The sequence below is a fragment of the Equus caballus genome, chromosome 2, assembly GCF_041296265.1.
Source record: "Equus caballus isolate H_3958 breed thoroughbred chromosome 2, TB-T2T, whole genome shotgun sequence".
NCBI lineage: Eukaryota > Metazoa > Chordata > Mammalia > Perissodactyla > Equidae > Equus > Equus caballus.
Window position 1 is genome coordinate 105,945,425 of NC_091685.1, and position 13,286 is coordinate 105,958,710.

General features: G+C 37.0%; 1 protein-coding gene across 1 annotated transcript in view; it reads right to left on the reverse strand.

Annotated features, from left to right (window-relative positions):
* Positions 1-6,339: 6,339 nt before the first annotated feature.
* The window catches only part of C2H4orf33 (chromosome 2 C4orf33 homolog), a 109,839-nt gene continuing 102,892 nt past the window's right edge, over positions 6,340-13,286 (reverse strand). The window contains exon 10 of the transcript XR_011435505.1: positions 6,340-9,496. The gene's annotated coding sequence lies outside the window, so the exon portion shown is untranslated. The remainder of the gene's footprint in view (positions 9,497-13,286) is intronic.

Here is a 13,286-nt window from a genome sequence, read left to right on the forward strand (position 1 = left end):
AGCCAACATCATACTCAATGGGCAAAAACTGAGCTCCACCCCTCTCAAAACAGGAATAAGACAAGGATGTCCACTCTCACCACTCTTATTCAACATAGTACTGGAGGTTTTGGCCAGAGCAATTAGGCAAGAGAAAAGAATAAAAGGAATCCAAACAGGGAGTGAAGAATTGAAACTCTCACTGTTTGCAGACAACATAATCTTATAGATAGAAAACCCTAAAGAATCCATCAGAAAACTATAAGAAACAATTAACAACTACAGTATAGTTTCAGGGTACAAAATCAACTCACAAAAATCAGTTGCTTTTCTATATTCTAATAACAAACTTACAGAAAGAGAAGTCCAAAAAATACAATTACATTTACAATCGCAACTAAAAGAATAAAGTACCCAGGAATAAATTTAACCAAGGAGGTGAAGGACTTATACAATGAAAACTATAAGACATTACTGAAAGAAATTGATAATGACATAAAAAGATGGAAAGAGATTCCACGCACGTGGATTGGGAGAACAAACATAGTTAAAATGTCCATACTACCCAAAGCAATCTACAGATTCAATGCAATCCCAATAAGAATCCCAATGACATTCTTCATGGAAATAGAACAAAGAATCTTAAAATTCCTATGGGGCAACCAAAGACTTTGAATTGCTAAAGCAATCCTGAGAAAAAAGAACAAAGCTGGAAGCATCAATCTCTGACTTCAAAATGTACTACAAAGCCATAGTGATCAAAATGGCATGGTACTGGTACAAAAACAGGCACACAGATCAGTGGAACAGAACTGAAAGCCCAAAAATAAAACTGCACATCTCGTTTTAGATGTGATAGACTAGACTAGACTAGACTAGACTGTCTTCCACAAAGTGCTAGCCTTCCACAAAGGTGCCAAGAACATGCAATGGAGAAAAGACAGTCTCTTCAATAAATGGTGTTGGGAAAACTGGACAGCCACATTCAAAAGAATGAATGTAGACCATCATCTGACACCATACACAAAAATAAACTCAAAATGGATCAAAGACTTGAAGATAAGTCCTGAAACCATAAAACTCCTGGAAGATAACATAGATAATATACTCTTTGACATCAAACTTAAAAGGATCTTTTCAAATGCCATGCCTTCTCAGAACAAAAGAAAACAAAAGAAAAAATAAACAAGTGGGAGTTCATCAGACTAAAGAGATTCTGTAAGGCAAAGAAATTAGGATCAAAACAAAGAGACAACCCACCAACTAGGAGAAAATATTTGCAAATCATATATCTGACAAAGAGTTAATCTTCATAATATGTAAGGAACTCACACCACTCAACAATTAAAAAAAACAAACAGCCCTATCAAAAAATAGGCAGAGGATACCAACAGACATTTTTCCAAAGAAGATATATAGATGGCCAATAAACACATGAAAAGATGTTCAACATCACTAATCATCAGGGAAATGCAAACCAAAACTACACTAAGATACCACCTTACGCCTGTTAAAATGGCTATAATCACCACGACTAAAAATAACAAATGTTGGAGAGGGTGTGGAGAAAAGGGAACGCTCATACACTGCTGGTGGGAATGCAAACTGGTGCAGCCACTATGGAAAACAGTATGGAGATTCCTCAAAAAACTAAAAATAGAAATACCATATGACCCAGCTATCCCACTACTGCGTATCTACCCAGACAACTTGAAATCAACAATCCAAAGTAACACATGCACCCCTATGTTCATTGCCGCATTCACAATAGCCAAGACATGGAAACAATCCAAGTGCCCATCAACTGGTGATTGGATAAAGAAGATGTGTTGTATATATATATACAATGGAAGACTACTCAGCCATAAAAAAAGATAAAAAGGCATCCCATTTGCAACAACATGGAACGACCTGGAGGGAATTATGCTAAACGAAATAAGCCAGACTGAGAAAGATGAACACCAGATGATTTCACTCATATGTGGAATATGAACAAACACATGGACAAAGAAAACATTTCAGTGGTTACCAGGGGCTGGGGGCTGGGGGTGGGCACAGGGGGTGAAGGGGAGCACTTACATGGTGACAGACAAGAAATAAAGTACAACTGAAATCTCACATTGACGTAAACTATGATGAAAGAAATAAAAATTAAAAATAAAACAAAAAATAAATTAAAAAAAGAAAAGGACTCGTATACAGAGCTTATAAAGAACTTTTACAATATGACAAAATACAATACAATTAAAACCACAGTGAGATACTGACTTCACAACCGCTAATGTGGCTAAAATTGAAAGGACTGACAATGCTAAGTTTTAGCAAAGATGTGGAGCAACGAAACTGTCCACATATGCTGGTGGAAATGTAAAATAGCACAAGTGTTTGGAAAACTGTATGGCAGTCACACCTAGGTATTTACCCAAGAGAAATGAAAGCATGTATTCACAAAAAGACTTATACAGGAATGCTTTTTTCACAATAGCTCCAGTCTGGAAACAATGTAAATGTCCATCGACAGGTGAATGGATAGACAAATTGTGGTATACCCATACAACGGAATACTACTCAGCAATAAAAAGGAACAAACTATTGAAACACAGAAAGATGTGAATGAACCTCAAAACATCATGCTGAGCATAACAGACACACAAGACTACACTGTATGGTTCTCGAACAGGCAAACTAATCTATAGCAATAGAAAGTAAATCAACGGTTCCCTGGGGCTGAGTGCAGGGGAGGGCATGGACTGCAAGGGGTAAGAGAGAAGTTTTGAGGGTGATGGAAATGTTCTACATCTTGATTGTGGTGGTGGGTATAAATATTTGTCAAAATCATTCAACTGTACCCTGATAACGTGTGCACTTCATTTTATGTACCTTATAACTCAATAAGGTTGATTTTTAAAAGAGAAAATGCAAGCTATATTTTGTCTTAGATTCAACAGATACAAAAGTACTGTCAGCTGCCTATTAAAGTTTCTAAATGCTTACTCTAAAAAAAAAATTTACTTCGTAAACAAAGTGGTTTATGTCATCCAAACAGACTAGGAAAATGAGCAATTCTTAAGGTCCATACTATTTTTTCTGTCCACTGTCTTTAGACTAGACCAAAGGTACAGATAAGGCAGTTCCCTTCACTATAAAGTCGTCTAAAATGTAATCAGACTCTTGGCTGTCATCTGCCCAGAGAACAGCTCTTCCCACAGCTCTGCCACCTGCAGACCCATGCCGAACGAGTGTGGGAAGAAGGGGCCAGTCCTTGTCCTAATCTGATAATTAGCCTCTATCCCACTAAGCACAGGCACAAGAAGGGGCAGAGCCCATAATTCTAATATACCATCTGTCCCATTTATTACAGAAAGAAAACCAATATCTTAATGCTGATTTTAGTAGGCATGAGAAAAGCAAAGGTCTTAGTATATCAGTTGCACAAGAGAACCTGTTAGCTAACACATGTGCACAGCTAAACTGTGAGAAATGTGTCTATAAAATATACATTGGCACACCCTAAAATTGTATACCCAATGAATGCATGTGCCAATTTTCAGGATTTGTAACATATTTTCACAAGATACCAAAATTCCCCATACACCCTCAAAATTCCCCATAACCTCCTCAAAAACTAATGGCACAAAAGTGATATTCAATCTAGAATATATTTTTTCCTTAATTAAACTTTCCTTTCTGGCTATTTTTCCCTTCTGTATGCTATAAAATCAGCCTACATTGTCTTTAATCAATAATTTCACAGACTTGTCAGGAGGATTAAATAAGATAAAGTATATATAAAGTGCTTATAAATGTAAAAAAGCTGTAAAAAGTTTTTACTTTTGAAATAAAGTTTTAAGATAAACTTCTCAGATTCTCGAGATTGTACTACAAATGTAATCATATACCAAACTTAACTCACATACATATTTAAACTGATGGTATTGTAGAGATTAAAAAGTTCAAAATGGAGTAAAAGTATTATTTCTGAAGATGGGCTAGTTGGAGCAGCAGGAACATGACACTAATTCACTGTTCCACTAGAACAGACCTAAGGGGACTAGCCCAGGAGTAGGGAGGTTCAGCCTAGTAGAGAAAGCAAAGTGCTTTATCAGAACAGTCACCATATGTTCACAGGGTTACCTGTGATTCAGATAATGCAGATAGCGCCATGAATGGCAACTTTGGCCAGACCAACGGCAAAGTTGACAGATCGGAACCAATTCTTTCCATTCCTACTCTTCTCACCGTCCCTCCTTCCCCACAGCCACTGAGTAGGTTGCATCTCTTGTGCTAAGCAGGTTAGAAAGGCTCAGTTGGAGCATAAGGGAAATTTGGACAAAGCAGCAAAAGAGGTAGGAGAAAGTCTCCACTAAGGAATCTTTGGAGGTCTAAATATCCACAGTCCTTTAGAACATGTTTTCTTTTTAAACCATCCAGAAATCCTCTTTGCAATTGTTCCTTGAGACTTATTTGAATGTCACGCATCTCCTGATCATAAAACTTGTTGTTGATTCTCCTGATCCTGTCTTGATCCACAAAATAAGAAGTTGATGACCTTCCTTATGTGCCTATAGCACTCAATGCTTACTTTTCAATGACTTTTACCACATTGAATTAAAATTGCCTGTGTATTTGTGTATTTCCCCACTGATAGTTTTTTGACAAGAGAACCTTTCTCTATATATTTCACTCTGACCACCAACCAGAACTCTTATTTGAATAATATCTCTGAAGGTCATTAAAATTAAAATGAGCACCTACTTTGAACCCCATAACCTCTCAAATTTGCTAATACTGTAGATGGACACTTCATACTGGGCTGCCCAAGTCCTGAAGTTGTTTCTGTGCAAAAAGTCTGCTTAGAAATCAGAAAATCCTGCTGAAGATAGTATGGCAAACATGTGTGTATGTGTGGTGTGAATATATATATGCATACATATATATACATGTACACATTTATAGGGGTTTATCTTTATATCATAACAAGATCATATTATACGTATTGCCCTACAACTTGCATTTATTTCACTTAATAATGTATCTTAAATTTTCAGGTCAGTATAAAAACTCTAACTCTTCATGGGGCTGGCCCCATGGCAGAGTGGTTAAGTTCGCACACTCCTCTGCAGGGTTTCGCTGGTTCGTATCCTAGGCATGGACATGGCACCGTTTGTCAGGCCACGTTGAGGTGGCGTCCCACATGCCACAACTGGAAGGACCTGCAACTAAGATATACAACTATGTACCAGGGGGATTTGGGGAGATAAAGCAGAAAGAAAAGAAAAGAAAAAACTCTAACTGCTCTTTAATAACAGCAGAATTATCTGTCATATGGATGTACCATAATATACTTAATCATTGCTTTATTAATAGCCATTCAGGATGTTTCCAGTTACTTTGCTGTTACAAACAATGCTGCAGTACACACTGTCCTATGTATCCTTTCATTTTGTGATTTTGTTTCCATACAATGAATTTCTAGAAGTAGAATTGCTGAGTCAAGGACTATGCCCACAATCTTTTAACAGCAACTGCCAGATAAAGAGGCAATCCAAACTCCCATCATCAGTGTACGAGATTGCCTGGGCTCCACATCCTCATTAGCACCGGATACTACTGGTCTTAAATGTTTGCAACAATAATGGGTGAAAAATGATACCTGGTTATTTTGCTTTGCATTTTTCTTATTATTGTAAGGTTGAGCATTTGTGTCTCGGTGAATTGCATTTCTTCTTCTTTACATTGCCTCTATATTTTCTTTGCTCACTTTTCTGTGGCAGGATTTGTTGTTTTGCCTATTAATCAGCAGAAGCACTTTGTATATTAGGATTATAACTATTTGCCAATCGTAAGTTTTGTACATATTTTCTTCTAGAACATAGTTTGTTTCTTGACTTTGTTTATGGTGTTTTTATGCTAAGCAGAATTCTTTTTGTTTTATTATTTTAAAAAAATTTTAGTGGGGCCAGCCCGGTAGCACAGCAGTTAAGTGCACACATTCCGCTTCTTTGGCCCGGGGTTCACCAGTTCAGATCCCGGGTGCAGACACGGCACCGCTTGGCAAGCCATGCTGTGGTAGGCATCCCACATATAAAGTAGAGGAAGATGGGCTCAGGGCTAGCCTTCCTCAGAAAAAAGAGGAGGATTGGCAGCAGTTAGCTCAGGGCTAATCTTCCTCAAAACAAACAAACAAAATTTTAGTTATCTTCTTATGACTTCTGGGTTTCCTTTATTGCTTAAGAATATCCTCACCTTGATGTTTTATAGATAATCTCCTATTTTAAAAATATTTTTTATAGTTTCATTATTAGTTTTAGATTATTAATCCATCTGAAATTTATTTCTATTTGCCTTTATTTTCTTCCATTTTTATATACAATTATACAAACACCCTCCTTTTCACATAGATTAAAATATTTATTATATTTTAAGTTATATATACTTGGATATGTTCTGGGGTTTTCTATTCTGCTTCATTTATTCATTTGTCTATTCCTATACCAATATTGTACTGATTTGATTAGAACAATTTAATAATTTAAATGTCTTGTAGGCACAATTTAACTATCCTTTTTTCCACAGAATAATATCTTAGCAACAATCATACATTGATTCTTCCATATGAACTTTAAAATATTTTTCCAGTTCTTCAAGAAACTCACTGGTAATTGCATCGAATTCATGTAATTATTGGGGGAAATTGCTATTATTATGGTATAGTTTTGCCTCTTCCTTCCTTTCCTCAGCCTTGGGAGGATAATTTGTTCCTGAAAAATCCCTCAGAGATGAGTTCCCCTAAATCTAAAATGTCATTTCCACAGAAATTTTTGGTGCTTCAACATTTAACTGACAGAGCAATCTCAATTTTATGTAATTGAACTGTTGACACAAAACAACAAAAATAAAGACGAAGGAATACAACAGTGCAAAAGGAGCACAGATCATCACTACTCTGGCTAGCAAGCCATGAGCACCTGGAGGGAAGCATGGACGGCATCGTAGGCCAACCACAGCACTCCGACCAGGCAGCAGGCTGGCACTCCTCTCCAGGCGCTTGGCTGCTGCTGAGGACAGGATCCAGAGTACATACACTCGCAAAGAGAAGTAAATTTCTGTTGTTAGAAGCTACCTAGTCTGTGGGTTTTTGTGATAGCAGCCTTAATGGACTAGAAAAGGGGAAAAGACATACTTACTTGACAGATTCCCCCAATAAATTAGGTTCTCTAATGATTTGTCCCCAACATAAGTCATTACTATACAAAATCTGACAGAACTCAGACTTTCCATGGGCCTGGTAGAGTGCCAGCACATTATAAATTGTGTGTCACTTAACTAATCTGAGGCTTTGGCCATTCTTTTTGAGAAAAACAGATCTCTTTGGGTTCCTCTGCCGTTACTGATAGATTCTTAGAGACAAAACCTTGGTCAGAAAGTAATTCTTTGTTTGCATTACTTTACTTAAGAATTCTCTCCTTTTTCCCCAAAAGAATTTTGATTGTAGACAAGCACAGAATTCTGCCACCATTTACTGCTCTCTCCCCTGGGTTTTCTGAGCTATTTAAACTTTAAAGTTGTACTAGGACTAGTTTTGCTATAGAATATCTGACTCTGAGTACTGACTCATGGAATTTATTTTCAATATAAGTGCAAACCTCTCCTGCATAAGATGTGATTTCAAAAAAGGCTGGGTCAGAATCAGGAAGATTTATAAAGACTACAACTTAATATAAGGATTATTATAATTCTTATATTTTCATGGTTCTTTTGAGTTTCAGAGTATTTTTGGAACAAGTTATTTCATTTGAGCCATATAATAACCCTGACTCATGTATTATCCCTATTTTGAAAAACAATAAAACTGAAGTTCATGGAAGAAAAGTGGTTTACCCAGGGTCTTAGAACCAAGAAATGGCAAAGATCATGAGCACATACCCTACTCTTACTTCCCATAGTTCAACTGAAACAAAGCTGCAGTTTTTTAAATGATTTATTAAAAGTTGGAGGATAGTAGAAAGGTAAATATGACTGCTTCTCCTGGGTTACTGTGGGGTACTTCCACAGAAACCAGCCCAGTCCCACAACAAGAGTGTCTTCAAGTATGTGTACTTGACCCAGAACTTAGGTGACGTCAAGAGGAAGAGAATGCCCCTCTAGTCCAGTCTCATGCCCGCCTTCTAAATTCTTGTTTGCTTTCCCAGAACCAGCCTTTCTTGAGAGTAAATGTCCATTTTCTATAAGGGAGATACCAATAACTCTACACAGGAGAAGGATCTGGTCCTTGATTGTCAACTGGGCATTCTCTAAATACACAGTGCATTCCTGCAAGTCTGGATGTTCAGCTGTGCCCAATAACTTCTATGAGACCCCACTTGGTCAAACAGAGCCTACCCAATCCATTCCCTTTAAACAGAACCCCTCCTAGTCCCAGGGGAGACCAGGCATGTAGGATCTTCCTGCAGTCTTCAGAATTTCTACTTAATCTCCTATCAGCAGTTGTGTAAAGAAGAGCATGCACATGGCTTTCCAGGACCAAGCAATGATACCTATTCAGGGAGCTTTCTAAATTATATATAAAGGAAGAAACAATTCTATCTTCATCCCTCTACCCCTCAAAAGCCAAAGGACCTTCAGAAACTTAATACTGATAAAATATATACTCAGTTTATATAACCTTAAAGAGAACACTTATCTGTTTAGTTTAGAATATCTGTATTCAAGTTATTTCGTAGTCTTTTTCCAAAACAATTGATGGATAATTATTTACTTCCTACAACTAAAAGACTTTTGTAGTGTTCTGGGGTTTTGGTTTTTTGGATTTGGGTAGGTTAAGGAGGATTTTTGGCTTTCTTTCTCCTGAACAAAGAATCAATCTTCTCCAAAGAGGAACTTAAGTCCCTGGGGAATAGAAAACTCCAACTTGGAAATAGTTACTTCTCCATCCTCTCACCATCAAGGCCTAGTCTCAGTCCTTTACAACAAAAATTTTCTGATGTATTCCTTCTTACTCACTACCTACAGAGTTCTAATTGTCTTGAAAAGTGCAACATAAACAGAGATGAAAAGAGGTAATATGTCTACTGGATGCTTTGTGTCTCCAGAATCTTATACATTGTAGACATTCAAGAAATGCAGGATGAATGGATGGATAGATAGATGGATGGATGGATCGATCGATGGATGGATCGATGGATGGATGGATGGACAAACAAACAAGAATGAACAAACTCAATGTGACCCATCTGTTTAAGTTAACTATTGCCCTATGACTTAATAATGATTTGTTATTTCTTAGAAATCTATGTGCTGTCTAGGCAGATTTTCTGCTGGTTTTGTCTAGGTTCATTCATTCATCTGTATTTAGCAGCAGGATCAGCAGGCATGGAAGATCCAAGACGTCCTCACTCAGATGTCTGGTAGTTGGTACTGGCTATCAACAGGGATGCCGTCCTTCTCCTTCACATGGGCTCTCATCTTCCATCAAGTTAGACAGGCTTTCTTACATGGTAGACTCCAAGCAGTATTCCTAGAATGTGAAGGTAGAAGCTTCAAGATCTCTTGAGTTCTAGGCTTTGAAACTCACATAGCCATTACTTCTGCCACACGTCAGTCAAAGAAAGACACAAGGCCAACCCAAATTCAAGAGGTGGGGAAATGTACTCCATCTCTGGAAGAGGGGAGTTGCAAAGAATTTGTTTCACAATCTAGGTTCTGGTCACAATTATTTACATTCCTCACGCCTGCAAAACTCACCTCCTCTCAAGACCCCTAAAAGTCTCAACCAATCACAGCATCTGGCTCAAAATCCAATATCCAGAATTTATATCCATATTTAATTCAATATCCACTTAAGCTCATGAGACCAGCATCTTTAAGAATAAGCTGTAAGAACTTCAGCCCTATTGATAACCAACCTCCTGGACTCCATCATCTCACTCTTCATTTGCACCACTTCTTCCCAAATTGTCATTGTATCTCTCCAACTCTTGACTCCTTGCTTTGCCTCTCACTTTTATCCCCTCATTTGCCCTTCCTGTCAGCTAGTACAATTTGTCCGGCATGATCCTGGGAATCTTCTCACAACCGTATTACTTTCTCTGGACCATCCTGTTTCTGCGTCTCTTGGTAACTAACACATCCCAACTACCCCCATTTCACTGGTTGTGGTGGGGAATCAGATATAATGTAGAGATTAATCTTTTGAAATATTTATAAGTTGCTCAGAAAATCAAAGCAATGGAATTGTATTTATGATTTCAGTAATAATTTGTGGTTTAACACTTCAGTGCTTCACTCACCTGTCTATAAAATAGAATAAACAATTTGCCTAGGGCTATAGCTTGCCTCTCACCTATGTACAATTTGTTACTAGCAAGATTTCCAAAGATATTGCTGTATATTTTATTTTTATTTTTTCATCCTATGGAAAAAATATACTGCTTTAAAGTTATCATACATTTTAATTAGCAAGTTTAATTATATAGTATAATCATCTTCTGAACTACACCTCAAAATGGTTTGATCAAGAAGAACCACTTTTATTAAATTTGACAGAACTCACTTAAAATTAGCTTTCTAGAGAATGACTTCTGTTTAAAAAAATGCTATTCATGTTCTATCTTGCACTCTTATTATAACCTTGGCCCTGATGCATTACGATAAAGAGAACTAAAAGTGGCTATACTTCTTTCTTTTCAGATTTCTGAAACGTTATTTCACATACCTAAAGCAAGCTGAATGAGGTAACTAAACCATCACGGTGATTCTTTTTGCTAAAAATAGAGTCAAAGCAGATAAATGAACTTCATTTCTCAGGTGTACTTCCTAAGTCTCCAAAATCCATGGGCTCTGCCCAAAAGTAAAACACCGTGCAATATAATTTATAATTGGAGCTATTTGTTTAGACAGCATTCGTTATTCTCTGTGCCTCAAATAGTTTAAAATATGTGACATCCTATGTCCCTGCTTATTTGCAATTTCACTCTGATACTCTCTACTAAAATAACCTTAAATATTCATACTTGAATACTATCTTCAGGCATCACTTAACCTCCAGTTATATATTCCTATAAGCATTTATGCAGAATAACTGTTAAGATAGTCATATTTATTTTTCAAAATGTACATTTGAGCCACATTCTAAACATCTCACTAAGCCAAACATAATTAATTCACTTATTCAACAAACGTTTACCCACCACATGCAGGAGATTAAGCAGTGATAAGACAAAGTCCTTGCACTCATTGAACTTACATCCTAGTATACAGAGGAAGTCAGTAAACAAATCAGCAAGTAAGTGTAGAGGGCACTAAACAGAGGTCAATGCTATGAGGAAATAATAAAACAGGATGAAGGTATAGTGAGCCAGGTTGGGGGGAGGGGAGAGGAGGTTACTATTTTGTGTAGCAATAATGCCCACTAGACATAGATCAGGCTGGAATGTCTGAAGAGTTTATTTCAGACCTCTTGAATATATTTCTAACTCTGGCTGAGCTCTCTCTTCCTCCCTCCAGGATTATGTGGCAGATCAGTGTCTCCTTTGTCTCCCATGTTAACGATCGCCAACACAGTGATATCTAGATTCCCTACCTCCCAGGATCTGCCTTAATTCCATGGGGTTTAATAATCATAAAACAAATGACAAAGAAAAGGTTGCCTTTCTCTTTAGAGACTTATCTTTGAATGTATTCTATTCCGGAAAGCAGTCAAGTCAGGTTCCTTCAGTTTGGTAGGACCTCATTTGGATAAGAGATTAATGTTCTTTGCTGAGCTCATCACTGATCTTTTATTCTTTGAAGATGGATCAGGTCTTTTTGCCTTTTCTATTTAAAGCCAGAAAAGAGAACTGAAAAAAAGTGCCAGAGGCCAAAAAAATAAACCAGAAAACTGCATCCACCCTATGTGAGGATAATCTAGGTTGCCATCAAAATGAAATTGCTGGCGTCTTTTACTTGACTTGGAAACATTTCAGTTATATTTCATCTTTTAAGATCATTAGATTAATTCTTAGCGAAAACCTGTTACTTCATACTAATTTCCATCCTCTCTACAAAGTCCTCAGCATGGCTTGAGCCTCTTAAATTCCTATCTGTGTTTCTGAAATGTGATCCTTCTCAGACTACCATCTTAATTGTTTTTCAGCTGATTGCTTCCTATACAGTTACTTTGAACTTCATGGAGATTTGGTCTTCTGATCTCCACTTCTTACCCACAGGGGCTGAAATCATAATTATAGTTATCCTTATCACCCATCTTGAGAAGTGATAGTTTCTTCATCTGATTTTCTATTTCTAATCCTAAATCTTGAGACTTTTTTATGAATATTAATCAGTGGGCAACACGGCTCTGCAGCACCACCGAAAACATGAGGGTTGTACAAAATGACTGACGACATTATTTAAATAGAAAAGATTCAGTTAGGATCTATGAAAGAGAAAGAGTCCTAAACTATAGCCATTCAGTTTAATTGAGAGTGTGACACAATAGGTAAGTATTGTTTCAAGGAGTGGAGAGGATTATGTGCTCCAGAAAACCAGTAAGGCTTCTGGCTCCTGTGGTTATGCTTAGTCTACCAGCTTGCTCTGTCTTCCACGCTAGTATCCCTGCAGATAAACGCTTTGGAAGAAATGCTTGCTCTGGGCTTTTGCTGGATCACAACCACAAAAGTGATCAACTAGAACAGAGAAAATTAAAAAGTTTAAGGATTAAAGAGTTCATTAATTTCAGGGAGAATGAATGTTGTGAATACCTAGAAACTTGTATTAATGGAAAATGGCTTTTGAGTCAGAGAAGCATTAGAATGAAATTACTATTCCCTCCTACTCCGCTTTCTCATTGTATGATAAGTGATAGTCAAGTTTGCTGCACTGGCCAATTTCCATATTTTTGAGATTTTTTTTGGTGGCCATTGTTATACAAAGTCAGCTTATCATTTAAAATACCTATTGACTATTTTTCTTCTCTCTTTCTCTCCATGCAATAGAGGATTTTTTAAAACTACTGCAATTTGAAACTTGGATATTCATTACCATATTACTACTATTACATAGACTATCTAGTCAAAAGCCACATAGAAACGTGCTGGCCAAACTAGCAGAGAAATATGAATGATTAGCAGCTGCCAGGCAATAAATTAGTTGCTTAGTTTACTTATTCAGATAAAAAGAAAAAACAAAAGGTGAAGAACCAGTAGATTAAATGGATAGGTACGCATATGACTAGAATATTTTTCCCATGTCATAAATAGTTTTTCCCCTACATAGACTGGTCTTAGTTTGAACCTGTTTAGATTTGTAATCTCCAAGAATGAATGACA